The sequence below is a fragment of the Micromesistius poutassou genome (genome assembly GCF_964030765.1).
Source record: "Micromesistius poutassou genome assembly, chromosome: 1".
Taxonomy (NCBI): domain Eukaryota; kingdom Metazoa; phylum Chordata; class Actinopteri; order Gadiformes; family Gadidae; genus Micromesistius; species Micromesistius poutassou.
The window spans coordinates 18,074,494-18,087,461 of record NC_140271.1 but is presented as its reverse complement, the minus strand read 5'-3'; positions in this window follow the sequence as shown (position 1 = coordinate 18,087,461).

Genomic DNA, 12,968 nt, shown 5'->3' with positions numbered 1-12,968 from the left:
AACTTACGACTGGGAAATTACGACTGGGAACTTGCAACTGGAACGGAACAACTGGGAAATTACGACTGGGAACTTACAACTGGGACGGAACAACTTACGACTGGGAAATTACGACTGGGAACTTACAACTGGGATGGAACAACTGGGAAATTACAACTGGGAACTTACAACTGGAACAGAACAACTGGGAAATTACAACTGGGAACTTACAACTGGAACGGAACGACTGGGAAATTACAACTTGGAACTTACAACTGGGAACTTACGACTGGTACGGAACAACTGGGAACTTACAACTGGAACGGAACAACTGGGAAATTACAACTGGGAACTTACAACTGGGACGGAACAACTTACGACTGGGAAATTACGACTGGGAACTTACAACTGGGATGGAACAACTGGGAAATTACGACTGGGAACTTACAACTGGGACGGAACAACTTACGACTGGGAAATTACGACTGGGAACTTACAACTGGGATGGAACAACTGGGAACTTACAATTGGAACGGAACAACTGGGAACTTACGACTGGAACGGAACGACAGGGAACTTACAACTGGAACGGAACAACTGGGAAATTATGACTGGGAAATTACGACTGGGAACTTACAACTGGAACGGAACAACTGGGAAATTACAACTGGGAACTTACAACTGGAACGGAACAACTGGGAACTTACAACTGGGACGGAACAACAGGGAACTTACGACTGGGAACTTACAACTGGAACGGAACAACTGGGAAATTACGACTGGGAACTTACAACTGGAAGGGAACAACTGGTAACTTACGACTGGGAAATTACGACTGGGAACTTACAACTGGGACGGAACAACTTACGACTGGGAAATTACAATTGGAACGTAACAACTGGGAAATTACGACTCGGAAATTACAATTGGAACGGAACAACTGGGAAATTACGACTGGGAACTTACAACTGGGACGGAAAAACTGGGAACTTACGACTGGGACGGAACAACTGGGAAATTACAACTTGGAACTTACAACTGGGAACTTACTACTGGTACGGAACAACTGGGAACTTACAACTGGAACGGAACAACTGGGAAATTACAACTGGGAACTTACAACTGGAACGGAACGACTGGGAAATTACAACTTGGAACTTACAACTGGGAACTTACTACTGGTACGGAACAACTGGGAACTTACGACTGGTACGGAACAACTGGGAACTTACAACTGGAACGGAACAACTGGGAAATTACAACTGGGAACTTACAACTGGAACGGAACGACTGGGAACTTACGACTGGGAACTTACAACTGGGAACCTACAACTGGAACGGAACAACTGGGAAATTACGACTGGGAACTTACAACTGGGACGGAACAACTGGGAACTTACAACTGGGATGGAACAACTTATGACTGGGAAATTACAACTTGGAACTTAGAACTGGGAACTTACGACTGGGAAATTACAACTGGGAACTTACAACTGGAACGGAACAACTGGGAACTTATGACTGGGAACTTACAACTGGGACGGAACAACTGGGAACTTACGACTGGGAACTTACAACTGTGACGGACCAACTGGGAACTTACAACTGGAACGGAACAACTGGGAAATTACGACTGGGAACTTACAACTGGAACGGAACAACTGGGAAATTACAACTGGGAACTTACAACTGGAACGGAACAACTGGGAACTTACAACTGGGACGGAACAACAGGGAACTTACGACTGGGAAATTACGACTGGGAACTTACAACTGGAACGGAACAACTGGGAAATTACGACTGGGAACTTACAACTGGGACGGAACAACTGGGAACTTACGTCTGGGACGGAACAACTGGGAAATTACAACTTGGAACTTACAACTGGGAACTTACTACTGGTACGGAACAACTGGGAACTTACGACTGGTACGGAACAACTGGGAACTTACAACTGGAACGGAACAACTGGGAAATTACAACTGGGAACTTACAACTGGAACGGAACGACTGGGAACTTACGACTGGGAACTTACAACTGGGAACCTACAACTGGAACGGAACAACTGGGAAATTACGACTGGGAACTTACAACTGGGACGGAACAACTGGGAACTTACAACTGGGATGGAACAACTTATGACTGGGAAATTACAACTTGGAACTTAGAACTGGGAACTTACGACTGGGAAATTACAACTGGGAACTTACAACTGGAACGGAACAACTGGGAACTTACGACTGGGAACTTACAACTGGGACGGAACAACTGGGAACTTACGACTGGGAACTTACAACTGTGACGGACCAACTGGGAACTTACAACTGGAACGGAACAACTGGGAAATTACGACTGGGAACTTACAACTGGAACGGAACAACTGGGATCTTACGACTGGGAAATTACGACTGGGAACTTACAACTGGGACGGAACAACTGGGAACTTACAACCGGAACGGAACGACTGGGAAATTACAACTTGGAACTTACAACTGGGAACTTACGACTGGGAAATTACGACTGGGAACTTACAACTGGGACGGAACAACTTACGACTGGGAAATTACGACTGGGAACTTACAATTGGAACGGAACAACTGGGAACTTACGACTGGGAAATTACAACTGGAACGGAACAACTGGGAAATTACGACTGGGAACTTACAACTGGGACGGACCAACTGGGAACTTACGACTGGGACGGAACAACTGGGAAATTACAACTTGGAACTTACAACTGGGAACTTACTACTGGTACGGAACAACTGGGAACTTACAACTGGGAACTTACGACTGGTACGGAACAACTGGGAACTTACAACTGGAACGGACCAACTGGGAAATTACAACTGGGAACTTACAACTGGAACGGAACGACTGGGAAATTACAACTTGGAACTTACAACTGGGAACTTACGACTGGTACGGAACAACTGGGAACTTACAACTGGAACGGAACAACTGGGAAATTACAACTGGGAACTTACAACTGGAACGGAACAACTGGGACGGAACAACAGGGAACTTACGACTGGGAAATTACGACTGGAAACTTACAACTGGGACGGAACAACTTACGACTGGGAAATTACGACTGGGAACTTACAACTGGGATGGAACAACTGGGAACTTACAATTGGAACGGAACAACTGGGAACTTACGACTGGAACGGAACGACTGGGAACTTACAACTGGAACGGAACAACTGGGAAATTACAACTGGGAACTTACAACTGGAACGGAACAACTGGGAAATTACAACTGGGAACTTACAACTGGAATGGATACGACTGGGAAATTACAACTTGGAACTTACAACTGGGAACTTACGACTGGGAACTTACAACTGGGATGGAACAACTGGAACTTACAATTGGAATGGAACAACTGGGAACTTACGACTGGGAAATTACAACTGGGAACTTACAACTGGAACGGAACAACTGGGAACTTACGACTGGGAACTTACAACTGGGAACTAACAACTGGGACGGAACAACTGGGACGGAACAACATACGACTGGGAATTTACAATTGGAACGGAACAACTGGGAACTTACGACTGGGAACTTACAACTGGGACGGAACAACTGGGAACTTACGACTGGGACGGAACAACTGGGAAATTACAACTTGGAACTTACAACTGGGAACTTACTACTGGTACGGAACAACTGGGAACTTACAACTGGGAACTTACGACTGGTACGGAACAACTGGGAACTTACAATTGGAACGGAACAACTGGGAAATTACAACTGGGAACTTAGAACTGGAACGGAACGACTGGGACCTTACGACTGGGAACTTACGACTGAGAACTTACAACTGGGAACCTACAACTGGAACGGAACAACTGGGAAATTACGACTGGGAACTTACAACTGGGACGGAACAACTGGGAACTTACAACTGGGACGGAACAACTTACGACTGGGAAATTACAACTTGGAACTTACAACTGGGAACTTACGACTGGGAAATTACAACTGGGAACTTACAACTGGAACGGAACAACTGGGAACTTACGACTGTGAACTTACAACTGGGACGGAACAACTGGGAACTTACGACTGGGAACTTACAACTGGGACGGAACAACTGGGAACTTACGACTGGGACGGAACAACTGGGAAATTACAACTTGGAACTTACAACTGGGAACTTACTACTGGTACGGAACAACTGGGAACTTACAACTGGGAACTTACGACTGGTACGGAACAACTGGGAACTTAGAACTGGAACGGAACGACTGGGAACTTACGACTGGGAACTTACGACTGAGAACTTACAACTGGGAACCTACAACTGGAATGGAACAACTGGGAAATTACGACTGGGAACTTACAACTGGGACGGAACAACTGGGAACTTACAACTGGGACGGAACAACTTACGACTGGGAAATTACAACTTGGAACTTACATCTGGGAACTTACGACTGGGAAATTACAACTGGGAACTTACAACTGGAACGGAACAACTGGGAACTTACGACTGTGAACTTACAACTGGGACGGAACAACTGGGAACTTACGACTGGGAACTTACAACTGGGACGGAACAACTGGGAACTTACAACTGGAACGGAACAACTGGGAAATTACGACTGGGAACTTACAACTGGAACGGAACAACTGGGATCTTACGACTGGGAAATTACGACTGGGAACTTACAACTGGGACGGAACAACTGGGAACTTACAACTGGGAAATTACGACTGGGAACTTACAACTGGAACGGAACAACTGGGAAATTACGACTGGGAACTTACAACTGGGACGGAACAACTGGGAAATTACAACTGGGAACTTACAACTGGAACGGAACAACTGGGAACCTACAACTGGGATGGAACAACAGGGAACTTACGACTGGGAAATTACGACTGGGAACTTACAACTGGAACGGAACAACTGGGAAATTACGACTGGGAACTTACAACTGGGACGGAACAACTGGGAACTTACGTCTGGGACGGAACAACTGGGAAATTACAACTTGGAACTTACAACTGGGAACTTACTACTGGTACGGAACTACTGGGAACTTACGACTGGTACGGAACAACTGGGAACTTACAACTGGAACGGAACAACTGGGAAATTACAACTGGGAACTTACAACTGGAACGGAACGACTGGGAACTTACGACTGGGAACTTACAACTGGGAACCTACAACTGGAACGGAACAACTGGGAAATTACGACTGGGAACTTACAACTGGGACGGAACAACTGGGAACTTACAACTGGGATGGAACAACTTATGACTGGGAAATTACAACTTGGAACTTAGAACTGGGAACTTACGACTGGGAAATTACAACTGGGAACTTACAACTGGAACGGAACAACTGGGAACTTATGACTGGGAACTTACAACTGGGACGGAACAACTGGGAACTTACGACTGGGAACTTACAACTGTGACGGACCAACTGGGGACTTACAACTGGAACGGAACAACTGGGAAATTACGACTGGGAACTTACAACTGGAACGGAACAACTGGGAAATTACAACTGGGAACTTACAACTGGAACGGAACAACTGGGAACTTACAACTGGGACGGAACAACAGGGAACTTACGACTGGGAAATTACGACTGGGAACTTACAACTGGAACGGAACAACTGGGAAATTACGACTGGGAACTTACAACTGGGACGGAACAACTGGGAAATTACAACTTGGAACTTACAACTGGGAACTTACTACTGGTACGGAACAACTGGGAACTTACGACTGGTACGGAACAACTGGGAACTTACAACTGGAACGGAACAACTGGGAAATTACAACTGGGAACTTACAACTGGAACGGAACGACTGGGAACTTACGACTGGGAACTTACAACTGGGAACCTACAACTGGAACGGAACAACTGGGAAATTACGACTGGGAACTTACAACTGGGACGGAACAACTGGGAACTTACAACTGGGATGGAACAACTTATGACTGGGAAATTACAACTTGGAACTTAGAACTGGGAACTTACGACTGGGAAATTACAACTGGGAACTTACAACTGGAACGGAACAACTGGGAACTTACGACTGGGAACTTACAACTGGGACGGAACAACTGGGAACTTACGACTGGGAACTTACAACTGTGACGGACCAACTGGGAACTTACAACTGGAACGGAACAACTGGGAAATTACGACTGGGAACTTACAACTGGAACGGAACAACTGGGATCTTACGACTGGGAAATTACGACTGGGAACTTACAACTGGGACGGAACAACTGGGAACTTACAACCGGAACGGAACGACTGGGAAATTACAACTTGGAACTTACAACTGGGAACTTACGACTGGGAAATTACGACTGGGAACTTACAACTGGGACGGAACAACTTACGACTGGGAAATTACGACTGGGAACTTACAATTGGAACGGAACAACTGGGAACTTACGACTGGGAAATTACAACTGGAACGGAACAACTGGGAAATTACGACTGTGAACTTACAACTGGGACGGACCAACTGGGAACTTACGACTGGGACGGAACAACTGGGAAATTACAACTTGGAACTTACAACTGGGAACTTACTACTGGTACGGAACAACTGGGAACTTACAACTGGGAACTTACGACTGGTACGGAACAACTGGGAACTTACAACTGGAACGGAACAACTGGGAAATTACAACTGGGAACTTACAACTGGAACGGAACAACTGGGACGGAACAACAGGGAACTTACGACTGGGAAATTACGACTGGAAACTTACAACTGGGACGGAACAACTTACGACTGGGAAATTACGACTGGGAACTTACAACTGGGATGGAACAACTGGGAACTTACAATTGGAACGGAACAACTGGGAACTTACGACTGGAACGGAACGACTGGGAACTTACAACTGGAACGGAACAACTGGGAAATTACAACTGGGAACTTACAACTGGAACGGAACAACTGGGAAATTACAACTGGGAACTTACAACTGGAATGGATACGACTGGGAAATTACAACTTGGAACTTACAACTGGGAACTTACGACTGGGAACTTACAACTGGGATGGAACAACTGGGAACTTACAATTGGAATGGAACAACTGGGAACTTACGACTGGGAAATTACAACTGGGAACTTACAACTGGAACGGAACAACTGGGAACTTACGACTGGGAACTTACAACTGGGAACTAACAACTGGGACGGAACAACTGGGACGGAACAACATACGACTGGGAATTTACAATTGGAACGGAACAACTGGGAACTTACGACTGGGAACTTACAACTGGGACGGAACAACTGGGAACTTACGACTGGGACGGAACAACTGGGAAATTACAACTTGGAACTTACAACTGGGAACTTACTACTGGTACGGAACAACTGGGAACTTACAACTGGGACGGAACAACTGGGAACTTACAACTGGGACGGAACAACTTACGACTGGGAAATTACAACTTGGAACTTACATCTGGGAACTTACGACTGGGAAATTACAACTGGGAACTTACAACTGGAACGGAACAACTGGGAACTTACGACTGTGAACTTACAACTGGGAAGGAACAACTGGGAACTTACGACTGGGAACTTACAACTGGGACGGAACAACTGGGAACTTACAACTGGAACGGAACAACTGGGAAATTACGACTGGGAACTTACAACTGGAACGGAACAACTGGGATCTTACGACTGGGAAATTACGACTGGGAACTTACAACTGGGACGGAACAACTGGGAACTTACAACTGGGAACTTACAACCGGAACGGAACGACTGGGAAATTACAACTGGAACGGAACAACTGGGAAATTACAACTGGGAACTTACAACTGGAATGGAATGACTGGGAAATTACAACTTGGAACTTACAACTGGGAACTTACGACTGGTACGGAACAACTGGGAACTTACAACTGGAACGGAACAACTGGGAAATTACAACTGGGAACTTACAACTGGGACGGAACAACTTGGAACTTACAACTGGGAACTTACGACTGGTACGGAACAACTGGGAACTTACGACTGGGAACTTACGACTGGGAACTTACAACTGGGAACCTACAACTGGAACGGAACAACTGGGAACTTACAACTGGGAACTTACAACTGGGACGGAACAACTGACTTACGACTGGAACGGAACAACTGGAAACTTACAACTGGGACGGAACAACTTGGAACTTACAACTGGGACGGAACAACTGGGAACTTACAACTGAGAACTTACAACTGGGACGGAACAACTGGGAACTTACGACTGGGAACTTACAACTGGGACGGAACAACTTGGAAATTACAACTGGGAACTTACGACTGTTACGGAACAACTGGGAACTTACGACTGGGAACTTACAACTGGGATGGAACAACTAACTTACGACTGGTACGGAACAACTGGGAACTTACGACTGGGAACTTACGACTGGGAACTTACGACTGGGAACTTACAACTGGGAACCTACAACTGGAATGGAACAACTGGGAACTTACAACTGGGAACCTACAACTGGAACGGAACAACTGGGAACTTACAACTGGGAACTTACAACTGGGACGGAACAACTGGGAACTTACAACTGGGACGGTATGACTGGGTACTTACGACTGGGACGGAACAACTGGGAACTTACGACTGGGAACTTACAACTGGGAACCTACAACTGGGACGGAACAACTGGGAACTTACAACTGGGACGGAACAACTGGGAACTTACAACTGGGACGGAACAACTGGGAACTTACAACTGGAACGGAACAACTGGGAACTTACGACTAGGAAATTACGACTGGGAACTTATGACTGGGAACTTACAACTGGAACGGAACAACTGGGAACTTAGGACTGGGAAATTACGACTGGGAACTTACAACTGGAACGGAACAACTGGGAACTTACGACTGGGAAATTACTACTGGGAACTTACAACTGGGACGGAACAACTGGGAACTTACAACATGGGACGGAACAACTTACGACTGGGAAATTACAACTTGGAACTTACAACTGGGAACCTACGACTGGGAAATTACAACTGGGAACTTACAACTGGAACGGAACAACTGGGAACTTACGACTGGGAACTTACAACTGGGACGGAACAACTGGGATCTTACAACTGGAACGGAACAACTTGGAACTTACAACTGGGACGGAACAACTGGGAACTTACAACTGGGAACTTACAACTGGGAACTTACAACTGGGATGGAACAACTGGGAACTTACAACTGGGACGGAACAACTTGGAACTTACAACTGGGAACTTACGACTGTTACGGAACAACTGGGAACTTACGACTGGGAACTTACGACTGGGAACTTACAACTGGGAACCTACAACTGGAACGGAACAACTGGGAACTTACAACTGGGAACCTACAACTGGAACGGAACAACTGGGAACTTACAACTGGGAACTTACAACTGGGACGGAACAACTGACTTAAAACTGGGACGGAACAACTGGGAACTTACAACTGGAACGGAACAACTGGGAACTTACGACTGGGAACTTAGGACTGGGAAATTACGACTGGGAACTTACAACTGGAACGGAACAACTGGGAACTTACGACTGGGAAATTACGACTGGGAACTTACAACTGGGACGGAACAACTGGGAACTTACAACATGGGACGGAACAACTTACGACTGGGAAATTACAACTTGGAACTTACAACTGGGAATTTACGACTGGGAAATTACAACTGGGAACTTACAACTGGAACGGAACAACTGGGAACTTACGACTGGGAACTTACAACTGGGACGGAACAACTGGGATCTTACAACTGGAACGGAACAACTGGGAAATTACGACTGGGAACTTACAACTGGAACGGAACAACTGGGATCTTACGACTGGGAAATTACGACTGGGAACTTACAACTGGGACGGAACAACTGGGAACTTACAACCGGAACGGAACGACTGGGAAATTACAACTTGGAACTTACAACTGGGAACTTACGACTGGGAAATTACGACTGGGAACTTACAACTGGGACGGAACAACTTACGACTGGGAAATTACGACTGGGAACTTACAATTGGAACGGAACAACTGGGAACTTACGACTGGGAAATTACAACTGGAACGGAACAACTGGGAAATTACGACTGGGAACTTACAACTGGGACGGACCAACTGGGAACTTACGACTGGGACGGAACAACTGGGAAATTACAACTTGGAACTTACAACTGGGAACTTACTACTGGTACGGAACAACTGGGAACTTACAACTGGGAACTTACGACTGGTACGGAACAACTGGGAACTTACAACTGGAACGGACCAAATGGGAAATTACAACTGGGAACTTACAACTGGAACGGAACGACTGGGAAATTACAACTTGGAACTTACAACTGGGAACTTACGACTGGTACGGAACAACTGGGAAATTACAACTGGGAACTTACAACTGGAACGGAACAACTGGGACGGAACAACAGGGAACTTACGACTGGGAAATTACGACTGGAAACTTACAACTGGGACGGAACAACTTACGACTGGGAAATTACGACTGGGAACTTACAACTGGGATGGAACAACTGGGAAATTACAACTGGGAACTTACAACTGGAACGGAACAACTGGGAAATTACAACTGGGAACTTACAACTGGAATGGAACGACTGGGAAATTACAACTTGGAACTTACAACTGGGAACTTACGACTGGGAACTTACAACTGGGATGGAACAACTGGGAACTTACAATTGGAATGGAACAACTGGGAACTTACGACTGGGAAATTACAACTGGGAACTTACAACTGGAACGGAACAACTGGGAACTTACGACTGGGAACTTACAACTGGGAACTAACAACTGGGACGGAACAACTGGGACGGAACAACATACGACTGGGAATTTACCATTGGAACGGAACAACTGGGAACTTACGACTGGGAACTTACAACTGGGACGGAACAACTGGGAACTTACGACTGGGACGGAACAACTGGGAAATTACAACTTGGAACTTACAACTGGGAACTTACTACTGGTACGGAACAACTGGGAACTTACAACTGGGAACTTACGACTGGTACGGAACAACTGGGAACTTACAATTGGAACGGAACAACTGGGAAATTACAACTGGGAACATAGAACTGGAACGGAACGACTGGGAACTTACGACTGGGAACTTACGACTGAGAACTTACAACTGGGAACCTACAACTGGGACGGAACAACTGGGAACTTACAACTGGGACGGTACAACTTACGACTGGGAAATTACAACTTGGAACTTACAACTGGGAACTTACGACTGGGAAATTACAACTGGGAACTTACAACTGGAACGGAACAACTGGGAACTTACGACTGTGAACTTACAACTGGGACGGAACAACTGGGAACTTACGACTGGGAACTTACAACTGGGACGGAACAACTGGGAACTTACGACTGGGACGGAACAACTGGGACGGAACAACTTACGACTGGGAACTTACAATTGGAACGGAACAACTGGGAACTTACGACTGGGAACTTACAACTGGGACGGAACAACTGGGAACTTACGACTGGGACGGAACAACTGGGAAATTACAACTTGGAACTTACAACTGGGAACTTACTACTGGTACGGAACAACTGGGAACTTACAACTGGGAACTTACGACTGGTACGGAACAACTGGGAACTTACAATTGGAACGGAACAACTGGGAAATTACAACTGGGAACTTAGAACTGGAACGGAACGACTGGGAACTTACGACTGGGAACTTACGACTGAGAACTTACAACTGGGAACCTACAACTGGAACGGAACAACTGGGAAATTACGACTGGGAACTTACAACTGGGACGGAACAACTGGGAACTTACAACTGGGACGGAACAACTTACGACTGGGAAATTACAACTTGGAACTTACATCTGGGAACTTACGACTGGGAAATTACAACTGGGAACTTACAACTGGAACGGAACAACTGGGAACTTACGACTGTGAACTTACAACTGGGACGGAACAACTGGGAACTTACGACTGGGAACTTACAACTGGGACGGAACAACTGGGAACTTACAACTGGAACGGAACAACTGGGAAATTACGACTGGGAACTTACAACTGGAACGGAACAACTGGGATCTTACGACTGGGAAATTACGACTGGGAACTTACAACTGGGACGGAACAACTGGGAACTTACAACTGGGAACTTACAACCGGAACGGAACGACTGGGAAATTACAACTGGAACGGAACAACTGGGAAATTACAACTGGGAACTTACAACTGGAACGGAATGACTGGGAAATTACAACTTGGAACTTACAACTGGGAACTTACGACTGGTACGGAACAACTGGGAACTTACAACTGGAACGGAACAACTGGGAAATTACAACTGGGAACTTACAACTGGGACGGAACAACTTGGAACTTACAACTGGGAACTTACGACTGGTACGGAACAACTGGGAACTTACGACTGGGAACTTACGACTGGGAACTTACAACTGGGAACCTACAACTGGAACGGAACAACTGGGAACTTACAACTGGGAACTTACAACTGGGACGGAACAACTGACTTACGACTGGAACGGAACAACTGGAAACTTACAACTGGGACGGAACAACTTGGAACTTACAACTGGGACGGAACAACTGGGAACTTACAACTGAGAACTTACAACTGGGACGGAACAACTGGGAACTTACGACTGGGAACTTACAACTGGGACGGAACAACTTGGAAATTACAACTGGGAACTTACGACTGTTACGGAACAACTGGGAACTTACGACTGGGAACTTACAACTGGGATGGAACAACTAACTTACGACTGGTACGGAACAACTGGGAACTTACGACTGGGAACTTACGACTGGGAACTTACGACTGGGAACTTACAACTGGGAACCTACAACTGGAATGGAACAACTGGGAACTTACAACTGGGAACCTACAACTGGAACGGAACAACTGGGAACTTACAA